The 24,291-nt window shown below is 39.7% G+C and overlaps 2 protein-coding genes across 8 annotated transcripts in view; one reads left to right on the top strand and one right to left on the bottom strand.

The window, feature by feature from the left end:
* Nucleotides 1–4,799, bottom strand: part of mcf2la (mcf.2 cell line derived transforming sequence-like a) — a 141,043-nt gene extending 136,244 nt beyond the window's left edge. The window contains exon 1 of the mRNA XM_069889511.1: nt 4,726–4,799. The gene's annotated coding sequence lies outside the window, so the exon portion shown is untranslated. The remainder of the gene's footprint in view (nt 1–4,725) is intronic.
* grtp1a (growth hormone regulated TBC protein 1a) overlaps nt 1–24,291 on the top strand; it is a 393,930-nt gene that overhangs the window by 294,634 nt on the left and 75,005 nt on the right. The window lies entirely within an intron of this gene.

Below are 24,291 nucleotides of genomic sequence, written 5' to 3' on the forward strand. Positions count from 1 at the left end.
TCTATATAAATAGAGGAAGATTTCTCCACTCTTGTACTCAAATTCTCTTACAAAAATGTCCAAAATAACTTGAACTTGAACTAATTGTTTGTTCTACTTGTAATGTTAAGTTCCAGTGATCTGTGTAGAAAGACACTCAGGACCTTTAGAAAACCAACACCTGTAGCCGTGCACTGCTGGAAAGAAGACAGACACACGTGGTATAGTCAGGTTAAGCTCTGAGTTTCATTAGGGCTCAGGTCTGATTTTTATTCTTTCACTGTTCCCGCCATGGCCCCCCTTGGCTGATGTCACAACAGACATAACAAAAGCGAGTTTTCCACGCACAGGTGCTCTCCTGAATAACAATACCCTTCGTTCCCACCCGCTGTCCCTGTCTGTTGGCTGTGCAGCAAGACCAGCGCCATTTTGGGGTCACTGGCCTTTAAATTGCCCTTGCCGTTCACCCGCCAGTTCACTTATTGGGGCCAGTGCCGCTGCACAGGCTGCTGGCCTTTGGTTGCACTTGCCGCCCGGAGCGCCAGCTTGATCACCACAGCGACGGGTTACCACACATCTTTCAATCTTTCACCATTTAAAAATACTCTAACTTTCCACTAAAGTAAACTACGTCTCCTTTTCCTACATGATGTGTTATAGACCTTACCCTTGTCCATTCCCTTAACATGTTTATATCCCCCAAAAGCTCTCTGCACCTTCCTCACTCTCCTAGCTTGCACCTAGCTTTAAAGCCTACTTTCATTTATTCTATCTATATCCCTCATAATTTTGTATTCCTCTTTCAATCTTCTCTCATTCTTCTACTCTTCAGGGAATATGGACACTCTCCAATTTTCACAAACATTTTCAATCTGTCATTGCTGCAGTTAGATGTTCCCACCTGCTTCAAAAGGGCATCAAGAAGAGCAGAGTGAGATACCTCAACGAATATTGTCCAGTCGCCCGAACATCTACTGTGATTAAATGCTTTGAGAGGTTGGTCGTGGCCAGAATTAACATGTGCCTAAGGAATGGACATGACCCATTGCAATTCTCCTATCGTCACAATCGCTCCACAGCAGACACAATAGTATTGGTTCTCCACTCAGCTCTGGATCACCTCAAAAACGGAACTCATACGGGTGCTCTTCATTGACTAAGCACAGCCTTCCACACTATTATTCCTTCAGTACTGGTCAACAAGCTCCAAACCCTGGGGGGGCTGCACCCCATTCTGCAACTGGGTCCTTGACTTCCTCATCAGAAAGCCACAGCCAGTACAAATTGGAAACAACATCTCCTCCTCACTGACTATCAACACAGGCGCACCTGAAGGATGCGTGCTTACCTCACTGCTCTACTCATTGTACACCCATAACTATGTGGCCAGGCACAATTCCAATGCTTTCTACAAATATGCTGATGACACCACAGTTGTCTGCAGAATCATAAATGGCAATGAAGAAGTGTACAGGAGGGAGATAGATCAGCTCTCTGAATGGTGTAACAACAACAACCTTGCACTCAAGGTCAGCAAAACCAAGGAGATTATTGTAGACATCAGGAGAATCAGGGGAACACAGCCCAGACCTCAATGAGGGCTCAATAGTGGAGATGGTCAATAACTTCAAATTCCTGGGTGTCAACATTTCCAAGGATCTGTCCTGGATCCTCTATGTCGATGCAATCATGAAGAAGGCTCGCCAGTGGCTATATTTGTGAAGTGTTTAAGGAGATTTGGTATCTCACCGAAGACTCCCAAAACCTACAATTGAAGAGCATTCTGGTTGGTTGCATCACTGTCTAGTACAGAGGTGCCCACACTCAGGACAAGAGAAAAACTCCAGAGGGTTGTTAACTCTGCCTGCGACATCACTCCACCGAGGACATTTACATGAGGCAGTGTCTGAAGAAAGCAGCCTCTATCCTCAAGGACCCCCACTAACTAGGCCATGCCCTCTTCATTGGGCTACCTTTTGGAAAAAGGTACAGGAGCCTGAAGACAAGCACTCAGCAGCACAAGGACAGCTTCTTCCCCTCTGCTTTGTTTCTCTTTCCACAGATGCTACCTGATCTACTGAACTTCAGTTCTTTCTGCTTATCTTTGAGATTAATTTATTTTAATTTATTTTTTTATTTGCATTTTCTCAGAATTTGGTAGGGTGTGGGCTGTATAACCAGTCCAGGCTCAGTGGATCAGATAGTCTTCTACCATACGCATGTTAGATGTGAAACTTTTGAATAATGTTTGAAAAATATATCTGACTGTTCAAATTTCTATTTGCATACGTGCTCTGCTGTCTCATTAAGGAGTAAGTTATATTTACTCACTACACCTAGAAACAAATAGGCGTTAACAAACATTGGCTGCAGGCAATGAAAATGTGACTTTGAGAGAAGGATTAAATAGTAAGATTATCAACCAGTGATGGGAACAAGAACCAGTCTTCCAACTGGGGCAAGGATAGGCACATGAGAAAACTCCATTGACTGCAAAGAGAGCTATCCCTAAATTCAGGAAGTTATTTTGAGTATCTGGATTCCTAGCAGAAAATGAACACACAAAACTCTGGAGGAACTCGATGGGTCAGGCAGCAATATGTGGGAGGAAAGAGGCAGTTACGTTTCAGGACAAAATCAAGAATTCCTGAAGTGCGGAACCTGCTCTGAACCAGCTGCCCTCTCACTTCAAGTTTGTCACCATTTGAAGTTTCCATTAACTCCACTCTCTTGTAAACCTTTAGAGGAACAAAGATTAGCTGCATGTTTTGGGCATTAGTATATGTAAAGGCATGTTTTAAAAGCTTTTCATTTATTTTCTTAATGAATTTTCTCAATTCACTTCTGCACAGCAATAGAACTGGAAATGGTTTTGAATTGAAGAGTTTGAAATTACAATTTATTTTTTGTGTTAAACCTATTTTCAGTTGCTTTAAATTGACCAGCTTGCCTTTCTATATTCATATTCTAGTTTTAAAAATGGAAGCACTTCAAACAAAAATGCAGGAGAAACTCAGAAGGTCATGCAGTGTCTATAAGAAGCAAAAGGATAATAACCAATATTGCAGACCTGAATCCTTCATCAAAATCTAAACAAAAAGGAGGCAGGTGCCTGAATAAGAAGGTTGGGAGAGGTGAGAAAGGAAGAAAGGGAAGGGGGAAGTGCACAGGCAAACAGGTGAAAGGTCATGGGTGGATATAGATGGGAGGGCAGAAGAGAAATAAGATAAGGTAATGGGGGTGGGGATTGCTCTGAATTGAAAGGGAAGTGGATGGAGAGTTGGAGGAAAGGATTCAAAGGGACAGAAAAAGAGGGAGAGGCCTAACAAACTGGGGAAATCAATGTTGATGCCATCTGGTTGGAGTGTGCCCAGATGGAAATTGGGTGTTGTCCTCCAATTTGCGGATAGCCTCCATTTGGCAGTGCACGATGAACTGTTATGTTGGTGTGGGAATGGGGTGTGGAATTGAAATGGTTGGCCACTGGGAGGTCCTTGTTATTACAGCAGACAGAGCGAAGCACTTTAAACAATCCCTCATGTCCCATCCAAACCATCCAAAATGAATTTGCATCCAAGGACAAGATGTAAGCAAAAACCTAAAACCTAAATGCAAATGCATTCAATTATATTTACATATCCATGGTGCTACTGTAGAGCTCGTCGAAAGAATCAAAGTCTTGTTGATCCAAACCAAGGCTTTTATTAGCAAAAGACAGGAGCTCTTCACAGGTGGCCGACCAGTCCGGAATGATCCGACCTGGCTAGGGACACAACCCTTTAAGGCCCAGACAATAGGCGTGGCTTAGCTCTCAGCCAATCGCTGTAAGCACAGTCTAGATACAGTACTATATACACTATGTACATTGGTGATAGATCTGTACTATCACAGCTACTTTCATGTCAAACATTTAAGAGCTTCTATATAGACATATGAACATGGAGGGAATTGTAGGATATGTATCATGCACAAACACTAGGGCTCGAATTTAACTTGGGCATCATGTCTAGTGCAGACACATTGGCTGAAGAGCCTGTTCCTGTGCTGTAGTATTATGTTCATGTCACAGATTCCTCTCAGATTCTCAATCAAACTCTAACCATACCATCTCTCAAGCATGAAAAACAGATCATCCAGGCTAATTTCCTTATTTGCTAGGAAACATGGAAAATGGCAGTTGAAGCCTTTAAAATATCTTCATCGCCAATAACACAATTTCCTGAATTCACAATATATAATTGTTATTTTCCTTTCCTCATTATACAAAGTAACAGTTGAATGTTTAGTGACCAGCTGCAGCAACACGGTTAACAGTTAGCACAAGTCTATTACAGTTCCAGCGATCCTACCACTCTTCCCATGACCACGTGGATTTCCTCTGGGTGCTCCAGTTTCCTCCCATATTCCATATATGAGTTCAGTAGATTAATTGGTAACATGGGTGTATTTGGGTGGCACGGGTTCATGGGCCAGAAGGGCTTATTACTGTGCTGTATTAAAATTAAAACAGCAAAACAGAGGTACTGTTTCGCTGATTTAATGCACAAATAACACCGACCAATCCTGTTCTGCCATTCATGACAGAAATAGTTCCAGTGCCCAGAGACATCCAGCTTCACAAATGTTATCAAGGATAAACCTTGCCCCATAAACTCTGATTCAGATTGATCTCAGTCTACTAACAATATCAGACAAAAAAATCCTTCACATCAATCACATTTACACATTCAAAAAGCAATTACTTACAGCAGATCTTCCAATTTTAGTGAATGAAGAGAACCATCCCTCCACCAGCTTGCTGGCCTTTACAGTATCTCCAGCTCTTGTGATACTTAACACCTGCGGTTATTCGATCTCTGGATAAGAACGAAAGAAGCAGCCCTTTCAAAACACACCTGTCATGCTGTTCAGCTGCAGCCACATTTCACTAATACTCTTACACAACAAGGAAACTAGGTTATAATACATTGTGGCAATTTACAGCATACACAGTTGAGCAACAAGAACTGATATCTCACCCCGCATTACACTCAGGAGAATATTGTACAAGTCACCTAGCAGAATGGGTAGGTTCTCTAGGGTCTATCTGAATGCGGCAGGTTCTCACATACACCTGTGCAGTCCTCTTAGCATTGTTAACACCTTATAATAACAATTAATCAATATAAATAAGCGTGCAATTTCAGCCTTGAGGTATAATCACTCAGAATGACATACTAAAGGCTATATAATGTGCTGCTTTTGTCGACTGTTTAAAACCTCCCTCAGGGCCCCTTTTAAGGAGATTTAATAGATGCTGTCAGGTGATCTTCTGAGAATAGCAGGCAGTATGACCCCTGAAAATTCAAATGCCACCACCTTTCAGTGAGGTACCACCAAAAATCCAGCCATAATAGCTAAAAAAAAAAATAATTTTGGAAAATATTCAATGTTTTTATCTATCATTGATTATTCTATACTTTATGCATTACATTAGACAGGTGAAAATAATAACGTAATCAAAAACACATCCAGAGAGCAGTGCAATAATTAATATTTAACTTAATCATATATAATACTGTAGAAATTAAATAGAAGTTGGAAAAAGACTATTATTTTCTACAGCATGTTTTCCTAAACAAGCAGACACATTTAATGGCCAATTGTATAAACTTCAGATGGAAGCATAAAATTACAAAATAGCATGAACAGAGTAGGCAATTTGAGAAAAGTGTGGCAAACTGATTTTAGAGGATCTGGTCTGGACTTCAGGAGGACCAGGAATGACCACCTTCTACTACACATCAACACCTCCGCAATGGATAGAATGGAGAGCACCAGGCTCCTTGTAGTTCACTTAACTAGTGACTTATTGGAACACACATCTCCTCACTTGTCAGGAAGGCACAACAGCAACTGCACTTCCTGAGAAGACTGAACCAGGCAAGGCTACTGGCCACCATTATGTCAAACTTCTATAGGAGCTTATCAAGAGTGTCCTGGCATGCTGCATCACAGTGTGGTACAGTTGCTGCAGAGAAATAGATTGGAGGACAATCCACAGGACCATAAGAGTGGCAAAGATGATCATTGGAGTCTCTACCCCCCCCCCCCCCCCGCCCCCATATCGATGTAATTTACTGTGATTGTTGTCTGAAGAGGGCACACAAAATCATTGAGGACCTCTTCCACTCCACACACAACATCTTTCAGCTGCTCACATCAGGAAAGAAATACAGGAGTATCAGAGCCAGCACCACCAGGCTGAGGATCAGCTTCTTCCCACAAGCAGTAAGAATGCTGAACAACCAAAGGAACTACTCACATTAACCATTTGAGACTCTCATATTCATGGAACAATATTTATTTGCCTCTATTAATACTAATGTTGCATATGTATTGTTTGTCTGTATGTGCGTTATTTCTGGTTGTGTGACTGCAGGTTTTGCACTGAGGACCAGAGAACGCTGTTTCATTGGGCTGTACTTGAGAAATCAGGTGAGAATAAACTTGAAAAAGGATAATCAGATTATTTAATGAATAATGAAACTTAGTTGTATTTTGGTGAAGATGAGATGAAACTCAGATATATAATAAACCATGAAGAAGGTATCAAAATAACTCAAGAGGCAAAATAGGTGATGGAGTGGGCAAAAATTGGTCAACTGAAATGCAGTGCTGATCACTGAGGAGATGGGGAGATTGCAAAAGAAAACTGCACAGTTGTTTGAAAATCATAGGATAGATGAACCAGATAAAGACATGCAATACTGAGCTTTACAAAGAGGAGCATGGACCACAGAAAGCAAGTTTCACAAAGCCAAGACAAACTAGTAACTTGGCTCCAGCTGATGCTTCATTAGGCTAATGTTCACTGTGAAAAACATTAGCCGTATACCTGACTTTCAAGGGTGTCAGGGAAGAGAGATGAGTGCAGTCACAATCACCAGAGAGAAGATGCTTGGGAAGCTGAATGGTCTCAGGGTAGATAACTCCAGGTGTTGGAGTATGCTGATCAGTTTTTAGGAAATGTTGGTGTTAAATGCCACCTGTTTGACTGGGATGAAACAACTGAGGAAGATCTGGACAAGGAGTTCCCTGTGGTGGCAATAATCGGATTTGTCTCTCCTCGTGACTGAACTCCTCTGACATGTACTCCTCTTTGCACATATTGAAGAGATTATTGTGGATTTCCATTGTTATCTGTGTATAGCTTGCATATTTTCCCTGTGATCGGGTGCTTTTTTACATGGTGATTGGGAGGTTAATTGGCTACAGTAAAATTACTTCTAGTGCATGTTTTATAAAAACTAGGAGGAAATTGATGGAACCCCAAAATTAAATAGGTTAGAGGAACACATGTATGAGAAATGGGATTGGTCTTAGCAGAGACTTGATGGGTTGAACATTTGCTTCTATATTCAAAAAACATAATGACAAGTACAAGGAATTGAGAAGAGGAATGCTGTCACCTTGGAGTGAGCAAATGATACTACGGAAAACACTAACACAGTCATCAGTGCCCACACCCAACCTGAAGGCCAAAAATGCATAAGGTGGAGACCATACATACACTTCCTTAGAGCAGAACAATCATGTGTTGAAATGTAGAACCATGAAAAATAGATGCAGGAATAGAACCTGTGGCCCTTTAACTTGCTCTCTCGTTCAATATGATCACAGCATATCATCTAAATTCAATAGCTTGTTTCAGTTTTCTCTTTATCTTTGATCTCCTTGGCCATCTATAACTCTTTAGACATATAGCACAGTAACAGGCCATTTTGGCCCATGAGCCCATGCTGCCCGATTGACCTACAATCCTAGTATGTTTTGAACTGTGGGAGGAAACTGGAGCCCCCAGTGGAAACCCTTGGAGACGACATACAAACTAGGGATTCGAACCCTGATCTAGCACTATAACAGCATTGCGCTAACCGCCATGGTAATGTTTCTAAAATAGATTTGACATCAATTGCCTTCTATGGTAGAGACATCCACATCTTCACCTATGGTGAAGAAATTTCTTCTCAACATTGTGTTTTTTTTTAAATTTTATTTAATTGTTTCCATTATTACAGGAAAAAAATGAATGAAACATTAATCAAATATCCATCGCCAATGATACAAAAAAAGTACTTTTATATATTTTCTCCCCATTCCCCCTCCCACCCAAAAGTAAGAAAAGGAAATAAAACAAAGAAACACCTATCTTTTAAAATACAATAATATTAGCATAGACAATCATTAATTGTTATTAAAAATTACTAATTAAGAGGAGTGGATAAGATAGAAGAGGTGGATGGAAAATTATCCCTAAAATCCACATATGGTTTCCAAATACTATAAAAATTTTCAACTCAATTCCTTAAACTATACATATTTTTTTCCAAAGGTATACAATTTTGCATCTCATTAATAACAATTCTCTATCATCTTTCCATGATATTGCTATACATTTCTTTGCAGTTCCTATTGCAATACTTAAAAGTTTTTCTTGGTATTTCAATTTTATATCATTTTCATAAATATCTCCAAGTAAAAATATTCTTGGATCCTTTGGTATTGTTATCTTCATAATTTCCCATAATAATAAGCTCAGTTCATTCCAAAACCTTTCCACTTTCTCACAACACCACACTGAATGCAAAAAAGTTCCTATTTCTTTCGCACATCGAAAACACTTACTTGAATAATTAGGATTAAGTCCATTTAACTTATGTGGAGTGTATTACAATCGATGAAGAAAGTTATATTGAACCACTTGATATCTAACATTTACTGTATTCGTAGCACTTTCATAACATAATTTTGACCAAATCTCCTCCTGAATTTGTATATTTAAATCTTTCTCCCATCTGATTTTTGATTTATATATCTTTTTTCTTTACAGTATCTTGTAATTTTATATCCATATTAGTAATAAATTTCTTAACAGTAAATGTATCTGTTATTATATCTTCAAATTGACTTTGTTTAGGGAGTCTCAAATCTGCTCACAGTCTCTTATTCAAATACATTTTTAATTGATAATGTTTTTATCCAGTTTATAAAAGTATTTGGAATCCTAAAAGTATTAAGTGTCTCAAATAAAAAAAATCCTATTCCAATCGATCAAATGCTTTCCCTGCATCTAATGCTACCGCCGCCGTGGGAATCTTTTTATTTTGTGCTATATTAACCAAACAAAAATTTAACTGTATTATCTGCTGTTTTTCTATTTTTAATAAAACCAGTTTGATCTAAATTTATTAATTTTGGCAAAAATCAACTAGCCTATTAGCTAATAATTGTAATACAATTTTATAGTCTGTATTCAATAATGATATAGGTCTATATGAAGAAGAACATTGTGGATTTTTTAAAAAATTTAGGCATACAGCACAGTTACAGGCCATTTCAGCCGACGAATCTGTGCTGCTCAATTTACACCCAATTAACCCACACCCCCAGTACATTTCAAATGGTTGGATGAAACTGAAGCCCCCAGGGAAAACCCACACAGACATGGAGAGAATGTAAAAACTCCCTACAGACAGCGTGGGATTTGAACCCTAGTCCCAATCGCTGATGCTATAAAGGCATTGCACTAACCACTATGCCAACTGTATCACCCTATGCCGGTTATGCTTATGCTGTTTCTTTGGGTATTGACCCCTGGTTCTGAACATCCGTATCATTGGGAACAATCTTCCTGCATTTAGTTTGTCCACTGCCATCAGTAGTTTAAAAGTCTCAATGAGGCCCCCTTACCCTTTTGAGCACCTATAAGCCTAATCTACCCAATCGCCCATCATACACTAGTCTTACCATCAGAGCAATTGGTCAGCTCAATGTTCACTGCATTCTCTCCATAACAGGACTAAAACTGCATACAATCCACAGTGCAACTCAGTAAGAAATCCCTGCCACTATACTCAACTCTCTCACATGGAGGCCAACATACCATTAGCTTTCTTAACTACGCACTGTACCTAGGTGCTTCCTTTCTCCTTACCTTTTGCTGCCTGATCCACTGAATTCCCCCAGCACTGTATTTTCTGCTTTAGATTCCAGCATCTGAGGTCTTTTGTGACTCCTGCTTGATTTTGTCAAGACCTCAGATGCTGGAATCTAAGTCAGAAAATACAACACTTGTGCACAGCTTCTGTCTCTTGCTTCACTTCTCCCTTTCCCAATCTATCACCACTCAAAAGTAAGCCATTTTTATGGTTATGCCACAAATGTGAATAACTTTGTTTATCCATGTATATTGCAGCTGCCGCACATTTGCCTACTCGATCAACCTGCTCAACTTACTCTGAACCCTTTATACATAATCTTTATACCTCACACTTCTGCCCAGCTTTGTGTTGTCCACAAACTTGGAGATATCACATTGCATTCCCTCATCTAAATATTGTGAATAGCTGGGTCCAAAGACCGAATCCTACAATATCCCTACAAGTCATATGCCATGAATAGGACACATTTATTCCTGTTTGTGAACCAGTTCTCTATCCATGTAGGTGCATTTCCCCTAACGTCAATGCTTTAATTTTGTGTGCTAATTTTTTATGAGACTTTTGGAATCTGTCCAAATGTTTAAAGGTCCACTAGATCTCCCCATCTGTTCTATTAGTTACATTCATTAAAAAATCTATGGAACCATAGAACACTACAGCACAGAAACAGTCCCCTTTGGCCCTTCTCGTCCATGCCGAACCATTTTTTTTAAACCAGTATATTGGTCAAGCATGTTTTCCCTTTTATGAAGGCTTTGACCAATTCTGTCACTTTTTCAAATCCTGCGCTATTTCACCTTCAATAAAAAAAAATCTGGCACTTTCCCCATTACTGATGTCAGGCTAATTCATATAATTCCATTTTCTCTCTCCTTATTTTAGCCATTCTCCAATTATTAGGAATTGATCTGGAGTCCACATAATTTTTTTAATTAAAGTGACCATTATTTCTAGGTCACTTTAAATATTGTGGTTTGCAGGTTATCAGCCCCAGGGAATTTATTGGCTTTGATTTCATCCATTTCCTTTACACTATTACATTAATTTCCTCCCTTTTATAGGTCCTAGGTTCCCTAAAATTTCTGGCAAGTTATTTATAGCTACCTTTCTGAAGACAGAACTAAATTTGTTCTACTAGTCTTCCATTTCTTTATTCCTCATGATAAATTCCCTCATTTTGACTGCAACAAACTCATTTCTCTTCACTTATCTTCTCTTCAAATTTCTAAAAATACTTTAGAAATTAGTTTTTATGTGGCTTGCAAGCTTTCCCGTATTCCATTTGCCCCTTATCAAATCCCATGGTCATTCTGTGCTGGAAGAAGGGGAAGAGAATGCCACAGTTTCACTATTCATTGGCGGAAGCAGTTCCTCCTCATATCTGTCCTTTATCTACTCCTCCATGAGAAAAATGGAGGGCAGGGGGGGAGAGATGGGTGTGGGGGAGGGGGTCAGAGGCATGGAATGGGGAGCACAGAGAGGAACCACAGGGTGTAAGCACATAGTTTAGGAGTGGGAGGGAGGGAGTTTAGAGACTAGAACTAGAGGACATAGCCTTAAGATTCAGGAAAGTAGATTTAAGATAGGGTGAGGAGGAACTACTTCCCCCTGAGAGTAGTGAATCAGTGGAATTCTCTGCCCAAGGAAGCAGTAGAGGCTGGCCCATTAGATATAACAAAGACACAGATAGATAAGTTTTCACATTGTCAGATAATTAAGGATTATGAGGAAAAGGCAGGAAAGTGGAGCTGAGTCCCACTGCTAGATCAGCTATGAGCTGAATGCTCAACAGGCCAGATGGTCGACTTCTACTCCTATTTCTTCTGTTTTAGCACATTTCAGAGGGTGATTTTTACTGTGTTAAAAAAAACATTATTCTGGTAGTTAATTCATGGTTAATTTTATTCCTGATTCTGGATTGTTATTCCAGTAACTTAATCAGAATCCCACTGCACTCTGATAAACAACTGACTGTTGCTGTGCTTTATTTCCAATGTATTTAAAGTAATATGCAGGAAGGACTGCAAGCGCTTGGAAATATTATTGCAGTGCATTGTATCTAAAGAGATGCTGAACTAGAATAAGGATGTTATGAGAGAAAATAAATTTGTTGCACCAATTTTATTTGCAAGTGGAATCCACATTGACCACTTCTTCCTCACATTCAGGAACTGAAATAAGGTAGCTTGAAGAGAGTTACTAAGAGCTTTGGTGCCGGGCATGCTGGACTTTGATGGTTTTTTTGTTGCCCACTTCTTCCCCAGAGAGCCAAGGATTTGTGGGAGGGAAAAAACAAGGGAACAGAAACTGGTGGGATCAATAATGAGGCAAGAGGGAAAAGAAAACTTTAGGGAGAATAAGGAAAATAAATGCAAAAAGGAATAAAGGCATGAATAGAGGGAGATGAGAGTAAAATAAAAAAAATAATAAAGGCATGGAAGACAAAAGAGCAAAACAGGGAAAATAGAGTCAATCAGTGGTGCGAGACAGATTGGCAAGAGTGCTGAAGGTGCTTCTGTCCATCTGTATATCTAAGAATGGAGTTTTAGTGTTAGCGCAGCAGAATGATTCCCTGCATGAACCATCTAAACCGTCCAGTCCTCAGGCAAAGGAAGAGGGAGATAGAATAGAAACACTTCAGAGCTAAACTGTGGGTCCCACCTGCACCCATCAATACAATCTCAATACAATCTGTCTGTACTTCTGGGCTGGCAGCTGGTCCTGGGACATTGTGGGCCACCAAGCATATCAGGCTAATTCAAGATTACACTGAGGTAAGAGGATGCAGCACTTACCGGTAACAAGAGTGAATGCTGTGGATGGTGGCTCTAATCTTGTTTGAATAGAATTGAAACAGAAATTATTATCATGAACATGTCACAAAATTTGTTGTTTTGCAGCAGCAGAATCACAGGTGAAAATATTGCTATAAATTATATTTAAAAATAAAAAAATGTATGCGAAAGAAGAGAAAGTGAGGTAGTGTCTTTGGTTCATTCTCCATTCAGAAATCTGATGGCAGAGGGGAAGATGCCATCTTTGTACTATTGGGTGTTCATCTTCAGGCTCCTGTACCTCCTTCCTGATGGTAGCAGTGTGAAGGGGGCATGACCTGGGTGGTGAGGGTCCTTGAGGATAGAGGCTGCTTTTTTAAGACACCCCATCTTGTAGATGTCCTTAATGGAGTGAAGACTGATGCCCATGATGTCGCTGGCTGTTAACAACTTTCTGGAGTTGTCCTGCCCTGTGCATTGGCACCTCCAAACCAGTGATGCAACCCCTCAGAATGCTCCTCGCAGTACACCTGTAGAAATTTGCAAATCTTTGGTGACATACCAAATCTCCTCAAACTCCTCATGAAGTATAGCTCCTGGTGAGCCATCTTCATGATTGCATCGACACGAGGCCCCAAGATACTGACTCAAGAATTTAAAGTTTTTAACCCTTTCCACTGCTGACCCCTCAATGAGGACTGGTTCACATTCTCCTGATTTTCCCCTCCTGAAGTCCACAATCAGCTCCTTAGTTAAGTGTAAGGTTGTTGTTGTAACACTATTCAACTATCTCCCTCATGGCCATCTGTGATTCTGCCAACAACCTTGGTGTAGATGGTATTTGAATTATGCCTGGCCACAGAGTCATGGGTGTCGAGAGAATAGAGCAGTGGGTTAAGTATGCAGGTTTAAGGTGCACCTGTGTTGATTGTCAGTGAAGAGGAGACATTGTTTCTGATTTGTACTTATTGTGGTCTTCTGATGAGGAAGTCTAGAATCCAGTTGCAGAGGCCCAGGTTTTGGACCTTGTTGACCAATACTGAGGACATGAAAGCTGAGCTATAGTTGATGAAGAATAGGCTGATGTAAGCATTGCTGTTATCTAGGTGTTCCAGGGCTGCATGGAGAGCCAGTGAGATTGCATCTGCAGTAGAGCGATTGTAGTGGGAAACAAATTGCAGGGGGTCAAGATCTTTACTTGGGTACGAGTCAATTCTGGCTATGACTAACTTCTCAAAGCATTTCATCACAGTAGATATAAGTGTTCCTGGGCAATAGTTATTGAGGGTAGGCCTTTTAAAAGGCAACTTCCTTGGGCTGCCTGAAATTATGCCTATAGCTTGACTGTGTTATATATCTAACTCTCAGTCAAGCTCTTCAGCGCTTGACGTCCTGTTTTGCGGAAACTGCCAAAATGTTTGGCCTGGAAGTCAGCCTGAAGAAAACTGAGGTCCTCCATCAGCCAGCTCCCCACCATGACTACCAGCCCCCCCACATCTCCATCGGGCACACAAAACTCAAAACGGTCAACCAGTTTACCTATCTCGGCTGCACCATTTCATCGGATGCAAGGATCGAAAACGAGATAGACAACAGACTCGCCAAGGCAAATAACGCCTTTGGAAGACTACACAAAAGAGTCTGGAAAAACAACCAACTGAAAAACTCACAAAGATTAGCGTATACAGAGCCGTTGTCATACCCACACTCCTGTTCGGCTCCGAATCATGGGTCCTCTACCGGCATCACCTACGGCTCCTAGAACGCTTCCACGAGCGTTGTCTCCGCTCCATCCTCAACATTCATTGGAGTGACTTCATCCCTAACATCGAAGTACTCGAGATGGCAGAGGCCGACAGCATCGAATCCACGCTGCTGAAGATCCAACTGCGCTGGCAGGTCACGTCTCCAGAATGGAGGCCCATCGCCTTCCCAAGATCGTGTTATATGGCGAGCTCTCCACTGGCCACCAAGACAGAGGTGCACCAAAGAAGAGGTACAAGGACTGCCTAAAGAAATCTCTTGCTGCCTGCCACATTGACCACCGCCAGTGGGCTGATATCGCCTCAAACCGTGCATCTTGGTGCCTCACAGTTCGGCGGGCAGCAACCTCCTTTGAAGAAGACCGCAGAGCCCACCTCACTGACAAAAGACAAAGGAGGAAAAACCCAACACCCAACCCCAACCAACCAATTTTCCCCTGCAACCGCTGCAACCGTGTCTGCCTGTCCCACATCGGACTTGTCAGCCACAAACGAGCCTGCAGCTGACGTGGACATTACCCCTCCATAAATCTTCATCCACGAAGCCAAGCCAAAGAAAGAAAAAAAGTCAGACTAGCTGATTGCTCACTAACAATGCACTGGAATTAGCACATACTTTCTACCCAAACAGCCACAGCTAGTCTTCTATCTTGTTAGCACCTCAGTCCCAAGAGACATCACTCACCACCCCCCCCCCCCACCCCACTAAATGGATGATTGCAATTAAGGCATCTTAAGAGCTTGATCCCCAGATGTTGAAGAGATTTAAATTAAATGGCACTGCTTTATTTTTCTGTCATATGGTTTGTAGAGAAAATCTAAGGAAAAAACATAGATTGCATAAAAAGCTATACATACAGTATATACAGAAATAAAATTCTTACTATCACACAAGTTCTAGAAAACAAACAATAAACTATGAAAATTGGTTTTGAGTGAATGGATATGATATAATAAAAACACAGAATAGGATACACCAAAAACCCTCGCCTCTAACAGTTATACTCAAACAGGGAAATTGGAGTAGATGTCCATTTGCTTCCCCCACCCACCACCCACACCACCCAATCCTATTTTCCCTATCCAATAATGCCCAAGTTTAAAACTATGATCTTCCCAGTTTCTGTGACACTCATTGTCTCCAGAAATCCATGTCGTCTTATGTTGGTGACTTAATCTCCACAGCCTCCTGTAGGACAGAATTCCACAGGCGGGAAAGACATTCTTTCCTAAAAGTCTCACCTCCGACTAAGATCCCTGCTTATCAAGCTCAGTCAGAATTGAATGCATCTTATAAGGAAACAGGAGCCCCTCCTCGATCTATGCTGCATCTGTCTGATATAACAATTTATATCCAGATGTCTCACCATTTTTTCCTTAATGATAGCTTCAAGCATTTTCCTGACTACAGACATTAAGCTAACTGGATCATAGTTACCTGCCTTTTGTTTACCCCTTTAGATAGTGACACATAGCATTTCAATGAAGTGCATTCTTCTTTGAAACCTAAGTGAATAAATTGAATCTCTCCTCATGCATTTAGCTCACCATCCCCAGAAACAAGTTCATGATTGTTGCTTCCCCTTACTGGACGTATAAATTTTCTTTTTTTTATAATTTTTTATTTTTCACACTGTGAACCACCTCAACCAAAATACCCATAAATATTCAACATATACAATAAAATAAAACCATAAAACAATATTTTCACACAAAGGAAAATAAACAAGAAAAATGTGTCATCTAATTATTACACAATGAATCTGGTCGTTTTGTCTTCTTATCATTTTAAATCTTGTTTTAGGGGGATGGAGGTTGTAGGCAAGCTCTCTCTGATATGTTCCATGTATGGTTCCCAAATTTGTTCAAACATTGTGACTTTATTTTTTAAATTATATGTTATTTTTTCCAATGGAATACATTTATTCATTTCCATGTACCATTGCTGTGTACTCAGGCTTTCTTCCATTTTCCAAGTTGACATTATAGATTTTTTTGCTACTGCTTAGGCTATCATAATGAATTTTTTGCACTTTATCCAATTTGAGGCAAAAATGCTCTACTTCTTATGTTACTTAAAAGAAATATCTCTGGTTTTATTGGTATGTTATTTTTTGTAATTTTATTTAGTATCTGATTTAATTCTTCCCAAAACATATTTACTTTTGTACATGCCCAAGTTGCATGTAATATTGTTCCCATTTCCTTCTTACAGAGAAAACATCTATCTGATAATGTTGAATCCCATTTTTAAAATTTTTGAGGCGTAATATATACCCTGTGTAACCAATTATACTGTATCATACATAACCTTGTTTATTGTATTCTTCATAGTTCTCGAACATAACTTTTCCCATACTTCATTTTTTATCTTTATGTTTAGATCCTTTTCCCCTTTCTGCTTATAGGTTTATAATTTATTTCATTTTCCTTATCTTGCAGCTTAATGTACATGTTGGTTATAAATCTTTTGATTATCATTGTGTCTGTAATCACATATTGAAAGCTGCTTCCTTCAGGTAATCTCAAGCTGTTTCCCAATTTATCCTTTAAATACCCTTTCAATTGATGATATGCAAACATTGTACCATGAGTTCTTCCATATTTGTACTTCAACTGTTCAAATGTTAATAAATTATTTCCCAAAAACAGTTTTCTATTCTTTTGATTCCCTTTCTCTCCCATTCTCTAAAGGAAAGGTTGTCTATTGTAAAAGGGATTAGCGGATTTTGTGTCAATAGTAATTTTGGTAATTGATCATTTGTTTTTTTCCTTTCTAAATGGATCTTCTTCCATGATGCAGTACTGGTGAGTTTTTATATTGCACCAGCTTTTCATCACACTTATAAAGTATATGTTCCGGTACCTTTTCCCCTATTTTATCTACTTCTATCTTAGTCCAGTCTGGTTTTTCCCTTGTCTGGTAAAAATCTGATAAATACCTCAATTGTGCGGCTCTGTAATAATTTCTAAAATTTGGTAACTGTAGATCACCTTGATTATACCTCTCTGTTAATTTATCTAACGCTACCCTTGGTTTCCTCCCTTTCCACAAGAATTACCTTATTATTCTCTTTCATTCCTTAAAGAATTTTTCTGTTAAGGGAATTGGTAATGTTTAAAATAAGTATTGTATCCTTGGGAACACGTTGATTTTAATGCAGTTTACCCTCCCTATCAACGTTAGTGGTAATTCTTTACATTGTTCTAAGTCTTCCTGCAATTTCTTTATTAGTGGCTGATCATTTAGTTTGTACAAGTGGCTTAAGTTATTATCTAACCTGATCCCTAGGTATCGGATTGCTTGTGCTTGCCATTTAAATGGTGATTCTTTTTTAAATTCTGTATAATCAGCATTACTCATTGGCATCACTTCACTTTTATTTGCATTGATCTTGAACCCCGATATTTCTCCATATTCCTTCAATTTCTTATGTTATTCTTTTACTGATACCTCTGGTTCTGTTAGGTATACTATGATGTCATCTGCAAATAAGCTGATTTTATACTCCTTCTCCTTTATTTTTATTCCTTTTATTTTATTTTCTATTCTTATCAGTTCTGCCAAAGGTTCTATTGCTAAGGCAAACAATGAGGGGGATAGTGGACATCCCTATCTAGTTGACTTACTTAATTTAAAGTGACTCGATACACATCCATTACATATCCTTCACCAATGGCCCATTATACAATGCTTTAATCCAATTTATATATTTTTCTGGTAGATTGAATTTCTGTAATACTTTAAATAAGTAATTCCACTCTACTCTGTCAAAGGCTTTTTCTGCATCTAGAGCAACAGCCACTGTTGGTTTCTTATTTCCTTGAACTGCATGGATTAGATTAATAAGTTTGCAGACATTGTCCGCTGTTTGTCTTTTCTTAATAAATCCAGTTTGATCTTGTTTTACTATTTTAGGTACACAGTCGGCCAATCTGTTTGCTAATAATTTCACTATTATCTTATAGTCTGAGTTAAGTGGAGATATTGGTCTATATGATGCTGGTGTTAGTGGATCCTTCCCCATTTTTGGTATTACTGTAATTTTTGTTGTCTTACATGAATCTGGCAAGTTTTGGGTTTCTTCTATCTGGTTCATTACATTCAGGAGAGGAGGAATTAATAACTCTTTAAATGTTTTATAGAATTCTATTGGAAATCCATCCTCTCCTGGTGTTTTATTGTTTGGCAGCTTTTTTAATATATCCTGTACTTCCTCTATTTCAAATGGTTTTATTAGTTTGTTTTGTTCCTCTTCTTGCAATTTTGGCAGTTCAATTTTAGCGAAAAATTCCTCTATTTTATCATCTTTCCCCTCATTCTCAGTTTGATACAATTGTTCATAAAATTACTTAAAATAATATAAATTTGTCTTTCACTGATCCTGTGTTTATTTCAAAATATGTTTTAATTTGGCATTCAATAAACTCCCTAAATTCCTGTCTTTTATGTAGCATGGAGTTTAACCTCCATCTATATGTCCTTGGTGGGATATCCTCCAGTTCTATTGCTAATAATAGGGGTGGATGATCTGATAGTAGTCTAACTTTATATTCAGTTTTCCCAACTCTCCCTTGAGTACAGGCTGACAACAAAAACATATCAATCCTTGAGTAAGTTTTGTATCTACTCGAATAATATGAAAATTCCTTCTCTCTTAGGTGTTGCCTCCTCCATATATCCATAAGTTTCATTTCCTGCATTGATTTAACCATACATTTGGCTACGTTATTCTTTTTACCTGTCTTTTGTCCAGTTTTATCTAACATTGGGTCCAAATTAAGGATAAAATCCCCTCCTATCAATATATTTCCTTGTGTGTCTGCAATGTTCAAAAATATATCCTGCATAAACTTTTGATCCTCCTCATTAGGTGCGTATATATTGAGCAAATTCCAAAATTCTGAGTATATCTGACATTTTATCATTGCATACCTCCCTACTGGATCTATTATTTCCTCATCTATTTTGATTGGTACATTTTTGTTAACTAGTATGGCTTTTGAATTATAGGATGCTGCCGTTACGTGTCCCAGCCAGTCTCTCTTTAGTTTGTTATGTTCGGCTTCATTTAGATGCATTTCCTGCACAAATGCTCTATCTATTTTTTCCTTCTTCAATAAATTTATTAGCCTCTTCCTTTTAATTTGGTTATGTATTCCAATAATGTTTATAGTCATATAGTTCAACATGGCCATCTTATATCTTGCATATATCTCTTTTCCACCTCCATCCCCCTTTCCCCATTTTCATCTCTTAGTTTTCTCTTATTACACTTAATATATGACAACACATTTAAGACATAAAGTACCCCTGCAGTTCCCACATCTACTAATACCTTAACCCCAACAGTTCCCCCCCCCCCTCTTTGAGTTGTCCCATACCCCTTGCCGGGCAACCACAACTCCCCTTTTCATTTGGGTTGCGATCTTGTTCACAGCGTCAAGTGATTTTGCAGTGACGGTTATTCCCTCTTCACCCAGCCCTCTCCAGAAAACACATTTTTTTAACACATATAACAAAGCTCTCTCTCTTCTTTTTTCCCCCTTACTCCCTTCCTTCCCTTCTCTTTTCCCTCTTTAGTTCTTTACATACACATTATTTTTACATTTTTATATATACTTTATCGCCATTCTTCATTCTTGTTTCATCTCTTCATCTTTTCTCCTGTCCTGCAAACGTTCTGTGAATTCTTGCACTTGCTCTGGATCCAAGAACAGTCTGTTTTGCTCCCTAGGTATTAATATTTTAAGCATGGCTGGATGTATTAATATGAATTTGTAACCTTTTTTCCATAAAGTTGATTTCACTGTATTAAATTCCTTCCTCCTCTTTAAGAGTTCAAAACTTGTGTCTGGGTAAAAAAATATTTTTTGAACCTTGTATTCCAATGGTTTATTATCTTCTCTAACTTTATTCCTTGCCCTTTCCAGTATACTTTCTCTTGTCGTGTATCTCAAAAATTTTACTAAGATGGATCTTGGTTTTTGATGTGCCTGTGGTTTTGGAGCTAGTGTTCTGTGTAGCCTTTCTATTTCCATTTCTTCCTGCATTTCTGTTGTTCCCAGGACCTTCGGGTTTCATCCTTTTATAAATTCCTTCATGTCTGTGCCTTCTTCACCCTCCTTCAGGCCCATTATTTTTATGTTGTTTCACCTACTATAATTTTCCAACATATCAATTTTCTGAGATAACAACTCTTGAGTCTCTTAAATTTTTTTGTCACTTTTTTCCAATTTTTCTCTTAAGTCATTCACTTCCATTTCTCTAGCTGTTTCCCGCTCTTTCACACTCTCTACTCTTTTCCCTATTTCTGTCATTATCAGTTCTAACTTTTGCATTTTATCTTCTGTTCTTTTCATTTTCCTTTTAATTGCATCAAACTCTCATGATAACCATTCTTTTAATGATCTCACTTGTTCTTCAGAAAAGACTTTATCTATATTCTGTTCATCAGTTTTACCTTCTATTTCTCTGTGAAGATCTTGGTTTTCTTCTTCCTCTTCTTCTATGTCTGTATCTGTGTTTGTGTCTTCTTCTCTTTGTGTCTGTGTCTCTTGTTTTTCCTGATGACCTGCTTGTATCTCTTTGTCAGGCCTCTTCTTGCTGGCCCTCTTGTTGCTGTTCCTCCCCTCTTGGGCTGCTCGTCTGTTGTGCTTCTTGACGTTGGTCTTCTTGTCGATCTTCCCTCCGTCTGTCTTCCATGTCTGTTTCGTCGCACCTTCTTCTGCTTTCTTCCTTATCCTCCAGTTGAGAGCCCTGGTGTCGGGAGTCCCTCAGCTGCTCGGTTGTGACAGCCAGCTCCTCTGATGAGCCCCCCTCCCGCCGGTGTCCTCTTTCTCCTCTGATTGCGCACTGTGCACTTTTGTTTGGCTCCGAGAGCCATTTTTGTAGTGCACTGGCTGGTGGGTCGCGACTCTGTAGGGCAGGTACTGACCTTGAGGTTCGGGCGCTCCTCGTCACCACAGCATCCTGTTCCTTCCTGCAGGTAAGGCCTTCTTCCTTCTTCTCTGGCGACTTTTTAACTTTTTTTTTCTAGCTGTTCTTACTTTCTCCTTCTTGGAGGCCATCTTCTTTCTCTTCTCTGTATCTTTATCTTCTATTTCTTGTACTCTATTTCTGTTATGCTTTGCTTTTTCCTAACTTTTTTTCCTATTTTCCTGGAGAGGGCTGGTTTTCCCGACCAGCCACTACTCCATCACGTGATTCCTCCCGACGTATAAATTTTCTTAGACAAATAGTCCAAAACAGCAGCATGGTTAGTATAGCGGTTAGCACAATGTTATTATAGCACCAGCAAACTGCGTTTGAATCCCACACCGTATGTAAGGAGTTTGTAATTTCTCCCTGTTTCTGTGTGAGTTTTCTCCAGGTGCTCCAGTTTCCTTCAAAACATATGTGGTTGTAGGCTAATTGGGGTACGTAGGCAGTATGGGCTCATGGGCCAGAAGGGCCTGCAATTGTGCTGCATGTCTAAATTTAAAAAAATTAAAACAAAGCGTCTGTGCCACTGGGCCTTGAGCCATTTGTTGTCATCTGTAAATTGTCAAAAATTAGTTTAAATCATAAAACACACACCCACCAACACACCACCTGTCAACCTGCTACTAATGACCTCAGGCACCCAATTACATGATAGTCTAAATCTGCCTCTCCCTCCCAGGCATTCCACAGGAATCCAGCCTGATGTCTTGCCCATCCAGCACAGAATTGGACATTTTGGCATCCGCAGTTTGGCACTGGCTCAGCTCTCCACCCCACTCATTATGGTTAGTGTTATAATAAATATATTGTTTTAATTTACCAAAAGCCCTTGTTTTTGATTGTTCCCTGACTGTTTTTAATAATTGAAATATTTTGCTATAAGCTACAAAAAGCCCTTGTTTGCTGGGGGAGCGGCTTCCTGGGGGGGAGGGAGTTTCTGCAGTGCCAAGGGTTCAGGCAGTGTGGCAGGTTGGAGTTGGCCAGCAGGCATTCAGCGGGCCAAAATGCTCAGTGTCAAAATATGGCCGTGAAAATGTCCGGCACCAAACTGAGGACCAAAATGTCCAGCGGCAAAATGCAGGCATCAAAATGCCCTAGACCATTCCAGCAGTAGTCCCATCAGCTCTAGTCAAACTGTACCCATATGCAAACACTCAACTCACCACAACCATTCTCCTCGCAAGCCCTCCAAACACTTTCACCAATCCCAAATGATCCTACTATTCCCTAACCCTCACATTAGTTTTTCTCAAGTCCTGATACTTACTAACTCACTACCTTCACACCCTAAGTTTTTTTTTGTTCCAGCCCATGATCTCCACAGTCTATTGACTTCCTCTGCAAGCTCTGAGACAATTGATAAAAAGACCTTGATCACACTTTGTGACCAAGACCTGTTCTATTACTTTAAACACCTTGGGCCTTGTCCGCAATGGAATTTTACTAGGGAACCAAACATCAGTCTTTAATTCACCTTTTGATGCACTCAGGTATTTTAAAGCTTCAGTTCTGGATTTTAGAACTTATTTTCACTTTGATTTACCAAAACAAACCAGAAATTTAAATTGGTTTTAAAAGTTCTTTTTGATATCCTTCACTTATCTCAAAGCCCCTCCAAATTTGTTGCTTACAACCAAAATTGCTTCTGTTCCAATCATTGAAACACAAGCCTGTAGTCTGTCTACATTAATAGCACAGTGGTGCCACTAGTAGACCTGGTACCTCATCTCATGATCCAGGTTCAATTCTGATCCCAGGTGGCAGTCTCTAAGGGAAATGCCTATTCTCTCTGTGATCTCAAAGATGCTATCCGATTTTCACCAACTTCCCTAAGTCATGCAGGCTGGTCAGTAAATTTGGCCACCAAATTCCCATTATAAATCATAGAAAGAAGGTACAGGAATGCCCCATTCTGCCCTACAAGCCTGCACCACCGCACGATATGATCATAGCTGATTATATGACTTCAATACTCTGTTCTTACTTTCTCTCCATACCCCTTGATCCCTTTAGCTGCAATGGCCACATTCCAAACGCAATCATCTGAAGGAACTCCCCTCTTTTTTCTTCCCCCACCCCCCCCCACCCCAATCTCATCTCCCTTCCTCTTTGGTTATATACCCTTCCACTTCCATTTCTCCACTGGATTTTTTTATGTTCTTATCCATCCTTCCCCTCAATTCCACCTTGTTTCTCTTTACATCACCACTCTCATCAGATTCTAGCACTGGCAGCTTCATTTTATAACCACCCACTCCACCCTGTATGGCTAATCCTCCTCCTCAAGGTTTGGCCTCACCAAGGCACAAAACAACTGCACGAAGACCTTCCTGTTTCTATATCAAAACCTCTCACTGTAAAGGCCAACATGGCATTGATTTCTGCCCTGTCGCTGTACCTGCACTCCACCCTTCAATGACTGATGAAATCATAGGCCATTAGACATAGAAGCAGAAATAGGCTATTCAGCCCATCTAGTCTGCAATGCCATTCAATCATGAGCTGATCTATTCTCCCACTCAGACCCACTCCCTGGCCTACTCACCATAATTTTTAATGCCCTGGTTGATCAAGAACTTATCATCTCTGCCTTAAATGCACCCAGTGACTTGGCCTCCACAACTGCCTGTGGCAACAAATTCCAGATTCACCATCCTCTAGCTCAAGAAATTTCTTTGCAACTCTGTTCTAAGTGAACGACCTTCAATACTGAAATTGTGCCATCTTGTCCTAGATTCTCCTCCCATGGGAAACAACCTTTCTGCATGTACTCTATCCATGCCTTTCAACATTTGAAATGTTTCAAT

This window comes from Narcine bancroftii, chromosome 7 (assembly GCF_036971445.1).
Source record: "Narcine bancroftii isolate sNarBan1 chromosome 7, sNarBan1.hap1, whole genome shotgun sequence".
In the NCBI taxonomy this organism is placed as follows: domain Eukaryota; kingdom Metazoa; phylum Chordata; class Chondrichthyes; order Torpediniformes; family Narcinidae; genus Narcine; species Narcine bancroftii.